Source organism: Miniopterus schreibersii (genome assembly GCF_964146895.1).
Source record: "Miniopterus schreibersii genome assembly, chromosome: 2".
Taxonomy (NCBI): Eukaryota; Metazoa; Chordata; class Mammalia; order Chiroptera; family Miniopteridae; genus Miniopterus; species Miniopterus schreibersii.
The window spans coordinates 79,707,248-79,726,345 of NC_138102.1; the positions used below are offsets into that span (position 1 = coordinate 79,707,248).

General features: G+C 35.9%; 1 pseudogene across 1 annotated transcript; it reads right to left on the reverse strand.

Annotated features, from left to right (window-relative positions):
* Positions 1 to 16,966: 16,966 nt before the first annotated feature.
* Positions 16,967 to 18,004, reverse strand: LOC308552452 (heterogeneous nuclear ribonucleoprotein D-like pseudogene; annotated as a pseudogene). The gene is made up of 2 exons: positions 17,537 to 18,004; positions 16,967 to 17,302 (listed from the first exon to the last, which is right to left on the reverse strand). The product of its transcript is annotated as a heterogeneous nuclear ribonucleoprotein D-like pseudogene (transcript).
* Positions 18,005 to 19,098: the final 1,094 nt, after the last annotated feature.

Below are 19,098 nucleotides of genomic sequence, written 5' to 3' on the forward strand. Positions count from 1 at the left end.
TTTGTTTTGTTTTGGTTTTTTTTGCTTAAGCATTTGTGTTCTCTCTTCACTTTCCCAATTCTACTTGGAATGTTTTCATCATGATTGTCATGATGTTTTGTAAGATACTGCTTGTTTCCTGGCAGTTTGGTTGTGTATTGTCTTGCCTTGCCAGCACTGTACAACAGCTCACATGATGTGGTTGGGGCTGAGAAACACAGATCACCAACCTCAGAGGAGAATCCTCCCAAGAATGGATCAAGAACAATCTAGACCCAATCACTACAGGAGAGCCCAAAGAACCCACAAAAGGGACACCCACAAAAGGGACAAGGCTAGAACAAGTAGCTCAGAAGTATAAGGAAAACACACCTCTGGGCTTCACTGGACGTACACTACAAAATCCCACCCTAAAAGACTGAGAGATAGCAAATATATCTAATATACAGATACAAACACTAAGAGCCATCAAAATGGGGAGACAAAGAAAAAAATGCCCAAATTAAAGTAAATGAAAAATCACCAGAAAAAGACCTTGAGGAGATAGAGTTAAGCAAGTTATCAAAAATAGAGTTCAGAGTAATGGTTATAAAGATGCTCAAGGAAATTAATGAAAACAAGACACTTACTGGAAAGGTCAACTAACTTAGTGAAAACATGAAAAAAAAGCTAAATATCATAAATAAGAACCAAGCAGAAATGAACAATATATATCTGAGATCAAGAATGTGCTAGAAGGAATTAAAATCAGGCTCAATGAAGCAGAAGATAGAATAAGTGACTTAGAAGATAAGGTAGAAAAAAAAACCACTCAATCAGAGCAGCAAAAAGAAAAACCACTTAAAAAGCATGAGGACAGTCTAAGGGAGCTTTGGGACAACATGAAGTGAAACAACATTTGCATCAATAGGGATGCCAGAGAGGGAGGAAAGAGAGCAAGAGATAGAGAACTTGGTGGAGGAAATAATGATAGAAAACTTCCCTAGGTTGGCGAGAGAGAAAGCCACACATGTTCAAAAAGCACAGAGGGTTCCAAACAGGAGGGACCCAAAGATACCCACTCTAAGACACATCATAATTAAAATGGCAAATGTTAAGGACAAAGAGAGAATGTTAAGGGCTGAAAGAGAGAGACAAGCAGTGGTTTACAAGGGAACCCCAATAAGGCTGACAGCAGATTTCTTAACAGAAACACTTCAAGCCAGAATGGAGTGGCGTGAAGTTCTCAAAGAAATGAGAAGCAAGAACATACAACCAAGACAGCTTTATCCAGCAACGCTATCATTTGAAATTGAAGGCAAAATAATGAACTTCCAAAACAAAAGAAGGCTGAAGGAGTTCAGTACCACCTAACCAGCATTGCAAGAAATACTAAAAGGACTGCTTTAAGATAAAGAAGAAATATCGAGAAAAAGGTACATCAGCATAAAGGGGGAAAATGGTATTAAATAAGTTGATATCAATAGTAACCTTAAATGTAAACAGAATAAATGCTCCAATCAAAAGACATGGGGTAGCTGAATGGATAAGAAAATAGGACCCAAATGTATGCTGTTTACAAGAGACCCACCTGAGGGCAAAAGATTCACACAGGATAAAAGTGAAGGGATGGAATAAATATTCCATACAAATGGAAAGGGAAAAAAAGCTTGAGTAGAAATACTTATTTCTGACAAAATAGACTTCAAAATAAAGACCATAACAAGAGACAAAGATGGTCACTATGTAATACTAAAAGGATCAATCTAACAGGAGGAAATAACCCTTATAAACATATATGCAACCATTGTAGGACCACCTAAATATATAAAAAATTTTCTTGGTGGACTTTACAGGGGAGATTGACAGCAACACAATCATAGTGGGGGACTTTAACACCCCACTGTCAGCATTGGACAGATCATCAAGACAAAAAACCAACAGGGAAACACAGAACTTAAATGACACACTAGATCTAATGGATTTAATTGACATTTACAGAACATTTCATCCCAAAGAAGCAGAATACACATTCTTCTCAAGTGCACATGGAACATTCTCAAAAATAGACCACATGTTAGGGCACAAGGCAAGTCTTTACAAATTCAAGAAGATTGAAATCATATCAAGCATCTTCTTATGTCAATATGATGAAACTAGAAATCAACCACTATAAAAAACTCAAAAATATTCAAACACATGGAGACTCAATAGCATGTTATTAAACAATGAATGGGTTACCAATAAGATCAAGAAAGAAATGAAGCACTTCCTGGAAAAAACAAAAATGAACACACAACAACCTAAAATCTGTGAGACACATCAAAAGCAGTCCTGAGAGGAAAGTTCATAGCATTACAGACATACCTCAAAAAACAAGAAAAAGCTCTACTAAACCATCTAACACAACAACTGAAAGAACTAGAACCAGAACAGTAAGAAAAGCCCCAAGGAAGTAGAAGGAAGGAGATAATAAAGACCAGAGCAGAAACTTATGACACAGAGACTAAAAAACAACACAAAAAATCAATGAAACCAAGAATTGGTTTTTTGAAAAGATATAAGATAGATGCACCTTTAGCCAGACTCACCAAGAAACAGAGAGGATCCAAATAAACAAAATCAGAAATGAAAGAGGCGATATAACTGACCCAACAGAAATACAAAGGATTGTAAGAAAATGCTATGAGCAACTATATGCCAACAAACTGAACAACATGAGTGAAATGGACAAATTCCTAGAAGCATACAATCTTCCAAAACTTAATAAGAAAGAGTCAGAAAACCTGAATAGGCTAATAACAACTAATGAAATTAAAGCAGTAATTTAAAAAGTACCAGCAAACAAAAGTCCTGGACCAGATGGATATACAGACGAGTTTTACCAAACATTCAAAAATTAACATCTGTTCTCCTAAAACTATTTCAGAAAATTCAAGAGAAGGGAAAACTCCCAAACTCTTTTTACAAGGCCAGCATCATCCTAATCCCAAAACCAGATAAAGACACTACAAAGAAAGAAAATTACAAACCAATATCCCTGATGAATATAGATGCTAAAATCCTCAACAAAATACTAGCAAACAGGATGCAGCAATACATTGAAAAGATCATACACCATGACCAAGTGGGATTTATTCCAGGGACGCAAAGCTGGTATAATATCAGCAAATCAATGAATGTGATATATCACAGAAACAAAATGAAGGAGAAAAATCATATGATCATGTCAATAGATACAGAAAAAGCATTTGACAAAATCTAGCACCCATTTTGGATAGAAACTCTCAACAATGTGGGAGTAGAAGGAACATACCTCAACATAATAAAGGCTATATATGACAAACCTACAGCCAACATCATTCTCAATGGTCAAAAGCTACAACCATTTCCCTTAAAATCAGAAACAAGGCAGAGATGTCCACTTCCACCAATCTTATTCAACATAGTATTGGAAGTCTTTACCACAGCTGTTAGGCAGAAAGAAAACATAAAAGGTATCCAAATTGGAAAGGAGGGAGGAAAACTATCAATATTTGCATATGACATGATACAGTACATAGAAAACCCTAAAGAATCCACCAAAGTACTACTAGATTTGATAAATGAATTCAGCAAGGTAGCTGGATATAAAACTAACATAGAGAAATCAGTGGCATTTTTATACACTAACAATGAACTCTCAGTAAGAGAAACTAAGAAAACAATACCATTTACCATTGAAACTAAAAAAATAAGATACCTAGGAATAAACTTAACCAAGGATATAAAAGACCTGTACTCAGAAAACTACAGGACACTGAAAAAAGATATAGAGGAAAATATAAACAAGTAGAAGAATATACCATTTTCATAAATTGGAAGAATTAATATCATTAAAATGTCCATACTACCCAAAGCAATTTATAGATTCAATGCAATTCCTATTAAAATATCAATAGCATATTTCACAGAGCTAGAATACATATTCCAAAAATTTATATGGAATCAAAAAAGACCCTGAATAGCCACAGTCACGTTGAGGAAGAAGAACAGAGTGGAAGGAATCACTTTACTGGATATCAAACTATACTATAAAGCCATTGTAATCAAAACAGCCTGGTATTGGTACAACAACAGACATATAGATCAATGGAACAGTACAGAGACCCCAGATATAGACCCACGCCATTATGGTCAGTTAATATTTGATAAAGGAGGCAAGAGCATATAATGGAGTAAAGACAGTCTCTTCAAAAATGGTGCTGGAAAAATTGGACAGATACATGCAAAAAAATGAAACTAGATCACCAACTTTCACCATACACAGAAATAAACTCAAAATAGATAAAAGACTTAATTTAAGTTGGGAAACCATAAAAATCCTGGAAGAAATCACAGGCAGTAAAGTCACAGATATCTCATGTAGTGGAATTTTCATTGATACATCTCCTAGGGCAAGAGAAACAAAAGAAAAAATAAACATATGAGACTGCATCAAACTAAAAAGCTTCTGCACAGCAATAGAAATCATCCTCAAAATACAAAGGAAACCCACAGAATGGGAGAACATATTTGCCAAGGATGTATCTGATAAGGGTCAAATTTTAAAATGTACAAATAACTCACACAACTCAATAAGAGGAAGACAAACAATCCAGTTAAAAAATGGGCAAAGAACCTGAAAAGACACTTCTCCAAAGAGGACATACAAATGACGAAAAGATATGAAAAAATGCTCAACATTGCTAATCATCAGAGAGATGCAAATTAAAACCACAATGAGGTATCACTTCACACCTGTCAGAATGGTTACCATCAACAAATCAACAAATGACAGGTGCTGGCGAGGATGTGGAGAAAGGGGAACCCTAGTACACTGCTGGTGGGAATGCAGACTTGTGCAGCCACTATGGAAAACAGTATGGAGGTTCCTCAAAAAATTAAAAATGGAGCTGTCTTTTGACCCAGTGATCCCCCTTTTAGGAATATATCCTAAGAATTCTGAAACACTAAGCAGAAAGAATATATGCACCCCTATGTTCAAGCGCAATTTACAATAGATAAGATCTGGAAACAGCACAAGTACCCATCAGTAGATGAGTGGATAAAAAAGCTGTGGGATATTCACACCATGGAATACTACGCAGCTGTAAAGAAGAAAGATCTGGTACCATTAGGGACAGTATGGATAGACCTGGAGAATGTTATGCTAAGCGAAATAAGCCAGGCAGAGAAAGGCAAACATCACATGATCTTACTTGTATGTGGAATCTAAAAACTTAATAAAGTGATCAACAGAATAAATTCAATGACATGGAAGCATGGATTAGACTGACAAATCTTGGAGGGAAGGAGGTAGTTTTGTGGGTGGGGGAGTAAAGATTAACCAAAGAGGTTATGTGCATAAATGCATAATCCAAGGACAGAAACAGTTTGTTGAAGCACTGGGGAAGAAAGTGGGGCGGGTGACAGTTGTCAGTGAGGAGAAAAAGGGACATCTGTAATATTTTGAATAAAAAAATTAAAAAAGATAGTTTTTTTCTTAAACTAGATAAAATTAATAATAAATTTATTTGAAAGGATAAAAAAAAGTAGTAATGGCAACAGAAAAACCACATAAAAGAATTTTGAGGTGGGAATCTAACTGTATCCAATACTAAAACATATATAAATATTATAACTAAAAGAACATGGTATTAGCCTGTGAAGAGACAAATAGATAAAATAGAAAATTTGGAAATAAATTCAATGCAAGTAAAATTTAGTATATGGTAGATGTGGCATCTCAAATCCCGGGAAATCGTGTACTTCTTAAGCACTCCTAAGATAACTGCATAAAAATAGGATAAAATTGGATCCATACCTCATACCATACACCAGAATAAATTTAAAAATTAATCAAGAAGCTAAATGTAATCCCAGCTATACAACTTCTAGAAGAAAATCTATGTAAATTACTTTTAACTTGGAATGAGAAAAAGTTTACAGATTATAATTCAATACCCAGACGCAGTAAAGGAAAATAGTAAACTGGATTACTTTTTAAAAAGCTATTGTGTGATAAAACCACCAGAACATAGTAAAAACCTCAATGACTATAAAATAAAATATTTGCAACTTATATCATAAAGTGTAAGTATCTCTAAAATTTGAAGAACTTTTAAAGAAAATATTAAAAAATAAAATACAGTCTGAAGAACTATAAGTAAATAAAATGACTGACAACACTATAGTTTACTGATATAAAATTATAAGGCAAAATTAAATTTATAAAGCAGTCCCTAAAACAAAATCTAAATTAAAAAATGAATCTATGTATATTGAGTTATTGACTTAGTCACAGAGACCATTTCAAGTGAAATTAAAACATTATAACTTCACAGTACATCTATAGTTGCAATATATCTTAAGTTCAAGAAGAATTACAAGGCAGTTTTAAACTATTTTTAAGAGTCATGTCAATAGTAAAACGTTGCATTTGTTGTGAAGCTATTATATTTAGGAAACACAATGTTCAGCATAAAAGAAATAATACATAAGTATAAAATAAAAGAAGTTAACATCACAGAATCATGAATTTCATTTGGAAATTTTTTAATAAACTCATATTTTATTCTCTAAATATAAAATGCATTTTCTACTTCTGTCTATTAGAAATGCCAAGAAACAGTAATAAACCTGGTTATACTGACCATCTCTAACATCCAGACTATGGTCTCTAAATGTCATTTCCCTATAAAATAAGGCAGATTTGCTCGGAGGAATGGCTAATTGCAGATCTGGGCCAGAAAACATTCGAGATGAATCAGGAACATTTTGTTGTGTTGAGAAAACAAGGAAGTTATTCAAGGTTACTGGGGTCCTGTTAAAAAGATTGACTAGCCAACCTGTAGACAGTTCCACTGGCAAAGAATGAATGTTAAAAAGGAGAGTAACCATGTGTTGAAATATATTAAGTATGTGAAAATCTATGCATTCATAATTACACTAAGAAACAAAAACTGTAATAACATCATTGGTCACCATTGAAGAATATTAGGAAACTCATTACTCTGAAAACTGGTAAAGTGAAACTTGTAAACATTTATATAGTCTTTCATACCCTTGTTATACGTAAGGGTAATCATATGCTTCATAATTACAAGCTTTTTCTTATAAAATAATTTCAGCCAATAAGTAAAAACGAAGTGATAGAATTAGAATATTAGTGTTTTGCAAACCCTAATGAAATAATGGGCCTAGTAGCAATCATTAGTGACTTTTAAAATCATTAGATAAACTTTATAAAGAATGAATCAAGCTGACCATGCTCCAACCCATTGATCAATCTCAGTGTCACCAAAAAGAGAAATAGCCACAGAATATATGCCTCTTGAAGATGCAGCAGAAAATACAGCATCATCTGTAAGGTATTCTTTTTTCCCTTACTTCTTAATTTATCTTTATTGTTGAAAGTTTTACAGATGTCCCTTTCCCCCTTGCACTGACCCCCTCTACCCTCTTCCTGCCCCTTCTGCAGGCCTTCACCACACCATTATCTGTGTCCATGGGCTATGCATATATGAATATGTTCTTTGGCTAATCCTCCCCCTCATACACATCAGTCTGTTGCATGCTTCAATCTCTCTGAGTCTATTTTGTTCATCAGTTTATTTTTTTCATTAGATTCCACATAAAAGTGAGTCATGTGATACTTGTCTTTCTCTGTCTGGCTTATTTTACTTGGCATAATACTCTCCAGGTCCCTCCATGCTGTCTCAAAAGGTAAGAGATCCTTCCTTTTTACAGCTGCATAGTATTCCATGGTGTAAATGTACCACAGCTTTTTTATCCACTCATCTACTGATGGGCACTTGGGCTGTTTCCAGATCTTGGCTATTGTAAATAACGTTGGTATGAACATAGAGGTGCATATTCTTAACAAAACATCCAACCTGAATCTAATAAGCCTCTGGATCTAGCTACCAATTTATAGGAAAAGGATAAAACATGGGAATGCAAGTATCCAAATCCAGAATATAGGAAGCTCTGCAGAAAAAATAAACCATTTTATAACAAATACATTGCAATACAGAGAAAGATTGAAAGAGAGCCTATAGATACAATATAAGAAAATGTCAACCAAATGCATACAGCCATAACTCTTGGGAATAGAAACACATTGACAGAGTTTCCAAGGTAATTATGATTGAGGAAAGCCTGTGTCATCTGCAAGCCAATGCTATAGGAGCTCACTGCTGCAGCAGTGGGAGTGGGAGGCCTCAAAGAGGAAAGCACCCAAAGAGAGAGTGTGGGTGGAATCCCTAATGCAACTCTTCCCTCCTCCACTCAAGCTCAAGGCCTACCTGGCTTGAGAAATGGATGTGCACATCTGGAGCATATACAGAATGTAGGGTTGAATGCATGTTACCCCCATCTAAGGACTGCCTCTCACCCTAATGGTAATGCAAGGTTAAGCTCCCACTATTGCAGGTGTTAAACTCTTTCTTTTTCACTTCAAATATTATTGTCTACCCATATAAGTTAGCACTGTAAGAAGCATTTTCACATACATTACCTCATTTGTTATTCACATTACCCTAATTTAGGTATTATCTCTACTTTACACATAAAAATAGACTCCTATATGTTAAAGGGGTGTGCAAGATTACATACATAATATGGACAGAGACTTAATCAAACTTCCAACTACAATTCCAAAATAGTTTCCCTTGACTTTTTTGTAAGCAGGGAGAAATTAGCCTCCATTGGGCGGGTTTGACAAATCCTTCCCTAATGAATGATGACAAATGCCACACCCTCTCTCCTACCCTCAAATTATCTCCATGAACAGGGCAGTCTTATAAGACTCGGCATCAAAAGTAGATCTCCTTGGAAAACTTTTTTTTCTCCTCAGATCATTTCTATTTTGGAGTTGAAGGCAAAAGAAAACTTTTTTCTCCCTAATCATTTTGAGACATTCAGATTAAAATGACACCCTTGTCAAAGTATTCTTAATGCTTTGCTCAGAGCTACACAGATGCAGACAGATGATGGAGGGGAGAGGAGGGGTGAAGAGGAGGTGTCCTTGAACTGATTAGAGATTGCTCAAAAGGGATCATGTTCAACTGAATGATCTTCATTCTCTCCATTGTTTTTCATTCTGATGAACCTGACTGGTAGGTGGAGACTATGTTGCGTCTTTTTTTACATGGTTGCCAATTTACCCCATGATGTCTTGTCATTTGCAGGCACAAGCCTCCTCCGAGGTGATTACATGTGTCTGTGTGGGAGTGTGACTGCTCAGAGGACTGGACTCCTAACAGAATATAAGCTTGCCAAGGTAAGAACTAAGACTTCAAAAGAGGAACTTGGGCAAAAATTACTTGTTCTTCATCCTCATAATGATTGAAGAGGAAAGGACTTTAGTAAAGATGTGTTGAACTGTGTTTCAGAGAAGATGTCCTGTGCCCAGAGCTTCCAACTGTATTTTTATGAAATTGAAATTACAAGCCCATCTTTGCTGGAGAACAGAACATTGAAGTGGATTGAAGGGAATAGATATTCCATAGAAGCCCATTTCCTTTTCATATTCAGCTACTAAATGCATTAGGATAGGTAGGTGAACTCCATTATTTAATCTATAGTATTCCCCATATTATATATTCTTCATAGGGAAAACATCACAGTAAAAAGCAAAGTAGTACTCTGAATTCAGCCAGGATTCAGGCCCCTCATTTCCATTGTTCAGTTTTTTTCCCTACCATATTGTTACTCAAGGTTCCAGAATAGATTAAGAAGAGAGTATTTTGTTTCCATAACTTATGAGCACATCAGTTGATATATTTATAAATGAGACAAACTTTGAAATAATATAAAAATTAAAAATCAGGGACTAATTTGTTAATGTATTAGCTTATTCATAACCATGGCGACAATACATGCACAATATGATTCCTGTTACTGAATTCAAAATAATGGCACAAAACTCAAGAAACCTCTTGCTTTCAGTCATTTATGCCTTGTTGGCTATTGCTTTCTTGGTCTTCATTATGAAAAGTATGAGTATATGAGTTTGAATACAGAAGGAATTATGTGGTCTCAAAAAAGAGCCCTTTAATACCATTTGGTCAAGGCTTAGCTGAATATGTTTTGGGGGACTGCTTCAAGTTGTATAATAGAAATACTGCTAAAGACCAATTTAATAGTATGAAGGCAGCATTTGCCAACTTGTTGCCTGAATGAGATTCCTCTAGTCTCATGTCACTGATTAGTTATCAAAAGGTTAGCAGGTAATCATCCCTGTAAGTTCTTAACCATTCAGAGTCACAGTAAACATGGTTGAGTATGCATGACGCTCAAATTTGTAGTTTTAACATCATACTCACTGTTTGGGCCAGTTGATGTTGGCAGAATCTTTTTTTAATATTTGCTGTAAGGAGAATAGCTCCTATTTAAGAAACCGTGATAAGCTGAGACAAGAATTTTTTTAAAAAGTTCTCATAATTTTTCCAAAAACATTTCAGTTATGCTAACCCAATTTAGAAACTGAACTAAGACACAGCATCTTTGGCCTTAAGGTCTCCCAAGTTTTTTTATTTGGCAAAATACTTAACACTCTTATTTCATGGAATGTGTCTACTCAAACACTTTATGAAGACTTGATATTTTAGAACAAATGAATTACCATTGCAGTGAACTTGGAAAGGAAGATGGGAGAGAGGAAGAGGAGATAAGTAGGAAAGGCATTTATGTTCATCAAGATGTAAATAGGCAAGCCACTTTTAAACACTCCATAAATGGATCTGTCATTCAATCTCAATTAAAAGTGAACTCTTAGTGTACATGGACAGAGTGCTTTCTTCACATTACACTTCTTAGAACAAACCCAGGTATGTCATAGGTACTTGATAACCTTTGTTGTATGTGTTAATTAATTAACAAATGAAATAATTGCAGGATTTCAAATCACATGTCCTAGATTTTTAAAAGTATCATAGAAAAGATAATATGACAAACATCCATGAAACCTATACTCTGAATTTAAAATACAGCAACATTTTACTCTGGCCAGTGTGTCTAAATGGTTAGAGCATCAGCCTTTGCACCGGAGGGTCTCAGGTTTGAATCCCTGTCAAGGGTATGTTTCTCTTGCTCAGTCTCACCCCCTCCCTCGTTCCCACTCTCTGTGAAAAGCAATGGAAAAAATATCCTCAATGAGGATTAACAAAAATATAAAGATATACCAACATTTTGTATTTGTTTTAATTTTTTTGTTAAAATAAAAAGCACCAAAGTTGAAGTTCTTTACATTACCCTTTTCAATTTCAACCCTCTTTCACCTTCAGAGGCCATACTGGATACTTGAAGAAAATCAAAGAAGAAGCATGGTCAGAGGGCGTTCTGTTGACTATAATTATTTATAATAATCAGAGCACTTCCTAAGATGCAGGGACAACATAATAGTAATCATGGAGATCATGGTTAAGTTCAAAATATGAGGGTACTGTATAGCTTTAAAAAATGCATGTGCGTGTGTGTGTACATGCTCTCAACAGCTCCCTTCTAGGTGCAAAGAAGTCTGAAACAAAAGTTAAAACTATATACTCAGACCAATAAGCATGATTTTCCCACTCTACTTCTAAATGAACCATTTCAAGTTGAAGAATAAAAGGTGAAAAATGTTGAGGACATAGAAAATTCTAAGCTTTTTACAAAGTATTTAGGAAAGCAGTCGTTATTCTTCAGATTGTGTTGAAATGTCATTTTCTGAGGAAGCTTTCCATGATTCTTCAAATGACAGGTAACTCTGTCATTCACTTTCATTGTAAGCTTTTATGTAACTTATTGTAATTGTAGTGAAACTACTTTATGAAATTGTTTGACTTTTGCCTCCCATCATCTTATAACTTTCATTACAAAGGGATCACATTTGTTGTGGTCACCGATGTGTCACCAGACACTTAGCACAACTAATTTTTGAAAGCGAAGGAAGAAGAAGGAAGGAAGGAAGGAAGGAAGGAAGGAAGGAAGGAAGGAAGGAAGGAAGGAAGGAAGGAAGGAAGGAAGGAAGGAAGGAAATTTAAATTGGAAGAGTGCCCATGTTAGAGTATTTAATGCAAATGCTTAGTTGGCAAGTACCACATTCTTATTATTTCATCTAAGCCCCACAATCAGGCCAGATATTGTCCTCAGACAAGTTCTGAGTTCATCCCTCTATCTTCCCAGACTCAGCTCAACCTACTAACTTAATGTTTCTTGTATTTCAGGTTGATACCTTCTGCTACTCCTGTAAGCTTCATATTACCAAAGGGTCAGCAAAATGATTACCAAGTCTTATACCCATTTTAAAAATAGAAGTCTAGGAAGGAAACTGAGAACTTCAATAAGTGGAAAATCCAGGATTAACCAAACAAATGAAACCTACCGATCCAGGTGGGTGGAGTATAATTAACTGCCAAGTAACAGCAGCTTTTCATCATCTGTTCTTCAGTATCCTTGTTCTTTTATGGGATTTTTTTTTTTTTAGATATAATTGACATATAACATTAAATCAGTTTAAGGTGCACAGTGTGTTGACTTGATACATTTGTACATTGCAATTGTTTTATTTTTTATTTCTACTGAATATGTTAGGGTGATATTGGTTAATAAAATTACATAGGTTTCAGTGTACAATTCTATGACACGTCATCTGTATATTGTATTGTGTGTTCATCACCCATAGTTAAGTCTCCTCCGTCACCAATTATCCCCTTTTTACTCTGTTTTACCTCCTCCCACACCCTTGTTGTCTGTGTCTATGAGTATTTTTTTGTTTTTCTTTGCTTAATCCCTTCACCTTTTTTACCCAGCTCCTCAACGCCCCAACCCTCTGACAGCTGTCAGTCTCATCTATGTATCTACGCATCTATTCTATTTTGTTTGTTAGTTTTTTTTGTTCATTGGATTCCACATATAAGTAAAATCAAATGGTACATGTCTACTTCTGACTGGCTTATTTTGCTTAGCATAATACTCTCCAGGTCAATATGCTGTTGCAAAGGTAAGATTTCCTTCTTTTTTCTGGTGAGTAGTATTCCATTGTTTAAATGTACCACCTCTTTTTTATCTACTCACCTACTGATGGGCACTTGGGCTGCTTCCAAATCTTGGCTATTGTAAATAATGCTGCAAAACGTAGGGGTGCATATATTCCTTTGAATTAATGTTTCAGGTTTCTTTGGATAAATACTCAGAAAAGAAATCACTGGGTCATAAGGCAGCTTCATTTTTAATATTTTTATTATTGACAGTATTACAGGTGTCTCCTATTTTCTTCCTTTTTGCACCCCCTCCACCCAACCCCTGCGCTTCCCCAAGCCTTCCCTATACTATTGTCTGTGTCCAGTTTTTAATTTTTTAAAAATTTAATTTAGCCCAGCCTGGTGTGGCTCAACGGTTGAGCGTCCACCTATGATCCAGGCGATCGGGGTTCGATTCTCAATCAGGGCACATGCCCGGGTTGCGGGCTCGATCCCCAGTCAGGGGCATGCAGGAGGCAGCCGATCAATGACTCTCTCATCATTGATGTTTCTATCTCTCTCTCTCCCTCTCCATTCCTCTCTCTGAAATCAATAAAGATATATTTTTTAAAAAATAATTTAATTTAATTTAAATTTTTATTTATTTATTTTTTAAGTTTCTTTATTTTTGAGAATATTACAGGTGTCCCCATTTTATCCCCACTGATCCCCTCCACCCCACATCCATCCCACCCCCAGGCTTTCCCCATACCAATGTCTGTCCATGGGTTATACTTGTAAACATATGTTCTTCGAATAATCTCTCCCCACTCATACCCCCTCCTCGCCTTCCCTCTGAGATCCCCCAGTCTGTTCCATGCTTCTATGTCTCTGGATCCACTTTGTTCATCAGTTTATTTTGTTTATTATATTCCACATATAAGTGAGGTCATGTGGTACTTGTCTCTCTCTGACTGGCTTATTTCACTTAGCATAATACTTTCTAGCTCCCTCCATGCTGTGCCAAAGGCTAAAAGATCCTTCCTCTTTACAGCTGCATAGTATTCCATGATGTAAATGTGCCACAGCTTTTTTATCCACTCATCTACTGATGGGCACTTGGGCTGTTTCCAGACCTTAGCTATTGTAAATTGCCCTGCTATGAACATACGGGTGCATAAGTTCTTTGTGACTGGTGTTTGGGGTTCCTTAGGATATATTCCTAGAAGTGGGATCACTGGGTCAAATGGCAGGTCAATTTTTAATCTTTTGAGTAAAGTCCATACTGCTTTCCATAGAGGCCGCAACAGTCTGCATTCCCACCAACAGTGTACTAGGGTTCTCTTTTCTCCACACCCCCATAAGCACTCGTAGTTCGTTGATTTGCTGATGGTAGCCATTCTGACAGGTGTGAAATGATACCTCATTGTGGTTTTAATTTGCATCTCTCTGATAATTAGTGATGTTGAACATTTTTTCATATGTCTCTTAGTCATTTGTATGTCCTCTTTGGAGAAGTGTTTATTTAGGTCCTTTACCCATTTTTTAATTGGATTGTTTGTCTTCCTTTTGTTAAGTTGTATGAGTTCCTTATATATTTTGGATATTAGTCCTTTATCAGATGTGTCATTGGCCAATATGTTCTCCCATACAGTGAGCTCCCTTTTTGTTTTGTTGATGGTTTCTTTTGCTGTACAGAAGCTTTTTATTTTAATTCAGTCCCATTTGTTTATTTTCTCCTTAGTTTCTCTTGCCCCAGGAGATGTTTCAGCAAACATATTGCTATGAGAGATGTCTGAGATTTTGCTGCCTATGTTTTCCTCTAGGATTTTTATGGTTTCATGTCTTATGTTTAAGTCTTTTATCCATTTTGAATTTACTTTTGTGTATGGTGTAAGTTGTTGGTCTAGTTTCATTTTTTTGTATGTATCTGTCCAATTTTCCCAACACCATTTATTGAAAAGACTGTCTTTACTCCATGGTATGTTCTTGCTCCCTTTATCAAATATTAATTGACCATAATGGCATGGTCAATTTCTGGGTTCCCTGTTCTGTTCCACTGATCTATATGTCTGTTCTTGTGTCAGTACCAAGTGGTTTTGATTACACTGGCTTTGTAGTATAACTTGATATCTGGTATTGTGATCCCTCCAACTTTGTTTTTCTTTCTCAAGATTACCATGGCTATTCAGGGTGTTTTTTGGTTCCATATAAATTTTCAAAGTGTTTGTTCTAGATCTGTGAAATATGCTATTGGTATTTTAATAAGGATTACATTGAATTTATAGATTGCTTTGGGTAATATGGACATTTTAATGAAGTTAATTCTTCCAATCCATGAGCATGGTATATTTTTCCATTTGTTTAGATCTTCCTCTACTTCTTTTTACAGTTTCCTGTAGTTTTCCGAGTTAAGGTCTTTTACATCTTTGGTTAAGTTTATTCCTAGTTATCTTCTTTTTTTATTTACAATGGTAAATGGGATTTTTTTTTAGTTTCTCTTTCTGAGAGTTCATTATTGGTGTATAAAAATGCCATCCATTTCTGGATGTTAATTTTGTATCCTGCTACCTTGCTGAATTCATTTATTAAATCTAGTAGTTTTTTGGTGGAGTCATTAGGATTCTCTAACTACAATATCATGTCCTCTGAAAGTAATGACAGTTTTGTTTCTTCCTTTCCAATTTGGATGCCTTTTATGTTTTCTTGTCTGATCGCTGTGGTTAGGACTTACAATACTATGTTAAATAAGATTTGTAAAAGTGGACTCCCCTGTCTTATTCCTGTCCTTAGGGGAAATGGTTTTAGTTTTTGCCCATTGAGTATGATGTTGGCTGTAGGTTTGTCATATATGGACTTTATTATGTTGAGGTATGATCCCTCTATTCCCACTTTGCTGAGAGTTTTTATCAAAAATGGATGTTGGATTTTGTCAAATGTTTTTTATGCATCTATTGATATGATCATGTGATTTTTGTCTTTCAATTTGTTTATGTGACGTATCATATTTATTGATTTGCAAATATTGTACCAGCTTTGCATCCCTGGGATAAATCCACTTGGTCATGGTGTATGATCTTTTTAATATATTGCTGGATCTGATTTGCTAATATTTTGTTGAGGATTTTAGCATCTATGTTCATCAGGGATATTGGCCTGTAATTCTCTTTCTTTGTAGTGTCTTTATCTGGTTTTAGATTTAGGCTAATGTTGGCCTCATAAAAAGAGTTTAAAAGTGTTCCTTCCTCTTGGATTTTTTTGAAATATTTTGAGGAGAATAAGTGTTAATTCTTCTTTGAATGTTTGGTAAAACTCCCCTGTGAAGCCATCCAGGCCAGGGCTTTTGTGTACTGGGAGCCCTTTGATTACTGCTTCAACTTCTTTAGCAGTTATTGGTCTATTTAGACTTTCTGACTCTTACTGATTGAGTTTTGGAAGGTTATATTTTTCTAGGAATTTATCCATTTCATGCAGGATGTCCATCTTGGTGGAGTAGAGTTGTTCATAGTATTTTCTTACAATCCTTTGTATTTCTGTTGAGTCAGTTGTTATTTCACCTTTTTCGTTTCTGATTTTGTTTATTTGGGTCTTCTCTCTTTGTTTCTTGATGAGTCTGGCTAAAGGTTCATCAATCTTGTTTATCTTTTCAAAGAACCAGCTCTTGGTTTCACTGATCTTTTGTATTGTTTTTTTAGTCTCTAAGTCATTTATTTCTTCTCTGATCTTTATTATTTTTTCCTTCTACTTACAGTTTTTAATTTTTTGAGGTAACTCCATACTGGTTTCCACAGTGGTTGCATGGTTTGGTTACCACCACATTCAGCTAACATCTCCATCATGTCACTTAATTATCATTTCACTTTTTTGAAGTTTACCACTTTAATCTTTATGCTGGTATATGAAGTTTGAAGAGACCATACCACAGGACAGCAGTTTCTGTGTGTTCTTTGTGCTCTGCCCAAAATGTGTGAGCCCCAGATTGACATGGTTGGTGTGACACAGGGCCTGCAATGAAGTCCTGCTGTTTTCTCCAAAGCCTGCCTTTAGTGTGACTGGTAATTTTTTGGTGATTGCCACCCCCTCGAGAAGCCTTGCTGTAGGTGCTCTGTTGGCCACTGTATATCCCTGTCCCTATCCATAGTTCCCATAATTATACTGAGTACGGTCATAGCCTCCATGGCCACTATGGTTTTGATCACCACCATAGGCACTACTGTAATCTCTATATCCTTGATCATAATAGTTATTTAATCGTTGGTTCTAGTTTTGACCCTGACCTTGGCCACTACCCCTAGTACCACCTTCTTCACCATCTGCAGCAACTCTTCCTCCTTTATGTTCTTGCTATTGCTGTTTATATGCTTTTTTGGAGTACACAACTTTTAAAACATATTTTTACTGATTTTTAGAGAAAGAGGAGAGGAGGAGAGAAAGAAACATTGATGTGACATTGATACATCCATCGGCTGTGTCCTGCACACCCCATACCAGGGATCAGGGATCTAGTCCACAACCAGGGCATGTGCTCTGACTGGGAATTGAACTAGCAACCCTTCCATGCACAGACCTATGCCCAACCAACTGAGGCACACCCACCAGGGCAGGTTATGAACCTTTGATTTTACATTGTCCAGAACCAATTCAATAATATCTGCTTTCTAACAAATTTTTAATGTCTCTTCATCTGTAGATGTGGTAAAACAAAAACCTTTTCTTTCATTTGTTTTTTTATCCAATATTTATTCAATATTTTCAATTTCTCCAAAGTCTCCAAATATTCTTTAATTTGTCCTTCAGGAGTATCTGGGCTCAACTCACCCACAAAAACCTTTTTCGGAGGATTTCTTCCCTTTTAAAGCTTTGGCGCTTTTAGTATCTATCACTTTGTCATCCAGTTAGTGTTGCTTCAATTCCAAAACTTTATGAACACTAGCAGCACTTTGGAAAGCACAAATCCAAATCCTCTGGATCTTCTGGTGACAGCATCTATTTCATTTGTGCAGTCTACAACTTCCCCAAGTTGAGACAAATATTATCAGTCCTTTCTTGCTTGTATCCCAGCTCAGGCCTCCAATAAGCATTTTGCCATCCTGCTGCTGATTCTTGCTGGTGGTGATCTTGGATCCCTCTGTGAATTCCTCTCTGTTGCTGCACTACTTCAAGTCCTCCATGGTAGTGGCGTTGTCAGTGGGGTGCTGATGTGAAGTCACACTTATGGCACCAGCCTCCTAAGCCTTGTATGGAGCTGCATTTTGTTTTATTTTTTTAAAACTTATCTTTATTGTTGAAAATATTACAGATGTCTTCCGTTTTCCTCATTGACCCCTTCCACCCTGCACCCACAACCTGCCCCAGGCTTTCATCACACTATTGTCTGTGTCCATGGATTATGCATATATGTATATAAATTCTTTGGTTAATCTCTCACTCCCGCACCCCCATCTTTCCTCTGAGATTAGTCAGTCTGTTCCATTCTTCTATGTCACTGAATCTATTTTGTTCATAAGTTTATTACATTTTTTAGGTTCTACATATAAGTGAAGTCATGTGATATTTGTCTTTCTCTGCCAGACTTATTTCATTAGCATAATATTCTCCAGTTCCATCCATACTGTCCCAAAGGGTAAGGGATCCTTCTTTACAGCTGCATAGTATTCCATGTGTGTAACTGTCCCACAGCCTTTTTATCCACTCATCTATTAATGGGCACTTGGGCTGTTTCCAGATGGGACTACATCAAACTAAAAAGTTTCTGCACAGGATGGAGCTGCATTTTAAATGATGAAATAGTATCATTTTATTTTGTGATGTAAACATTTAAGATCTAGTCTCTTAGCAACTTTGAAGTATATAATACAGTGTTATTGATTATAATCACAATGTTGTACATTAGATCTCCAGAAGTTATCCATCTTCTAATTATAAGGTTTTACCTTTTGTCCAACATCTCCCCATTTCCCCCACCCAACCTTCAGCACCTGATAATCACCATTATAGACTCTGTTTCTATGGGTTTGGCTTTTTTAGATTCCACATATAAGTGATGTCATACAGTATTTGTCTTTCTCTGTCTGACTTACCTCACTAAGCATAATGCCCTCCATGTCTTTCTATGTTGTAGCAAACAACAGGAGTTTTTCCTTTCTCATAGTTGAATAATATTTCAATGTATGTG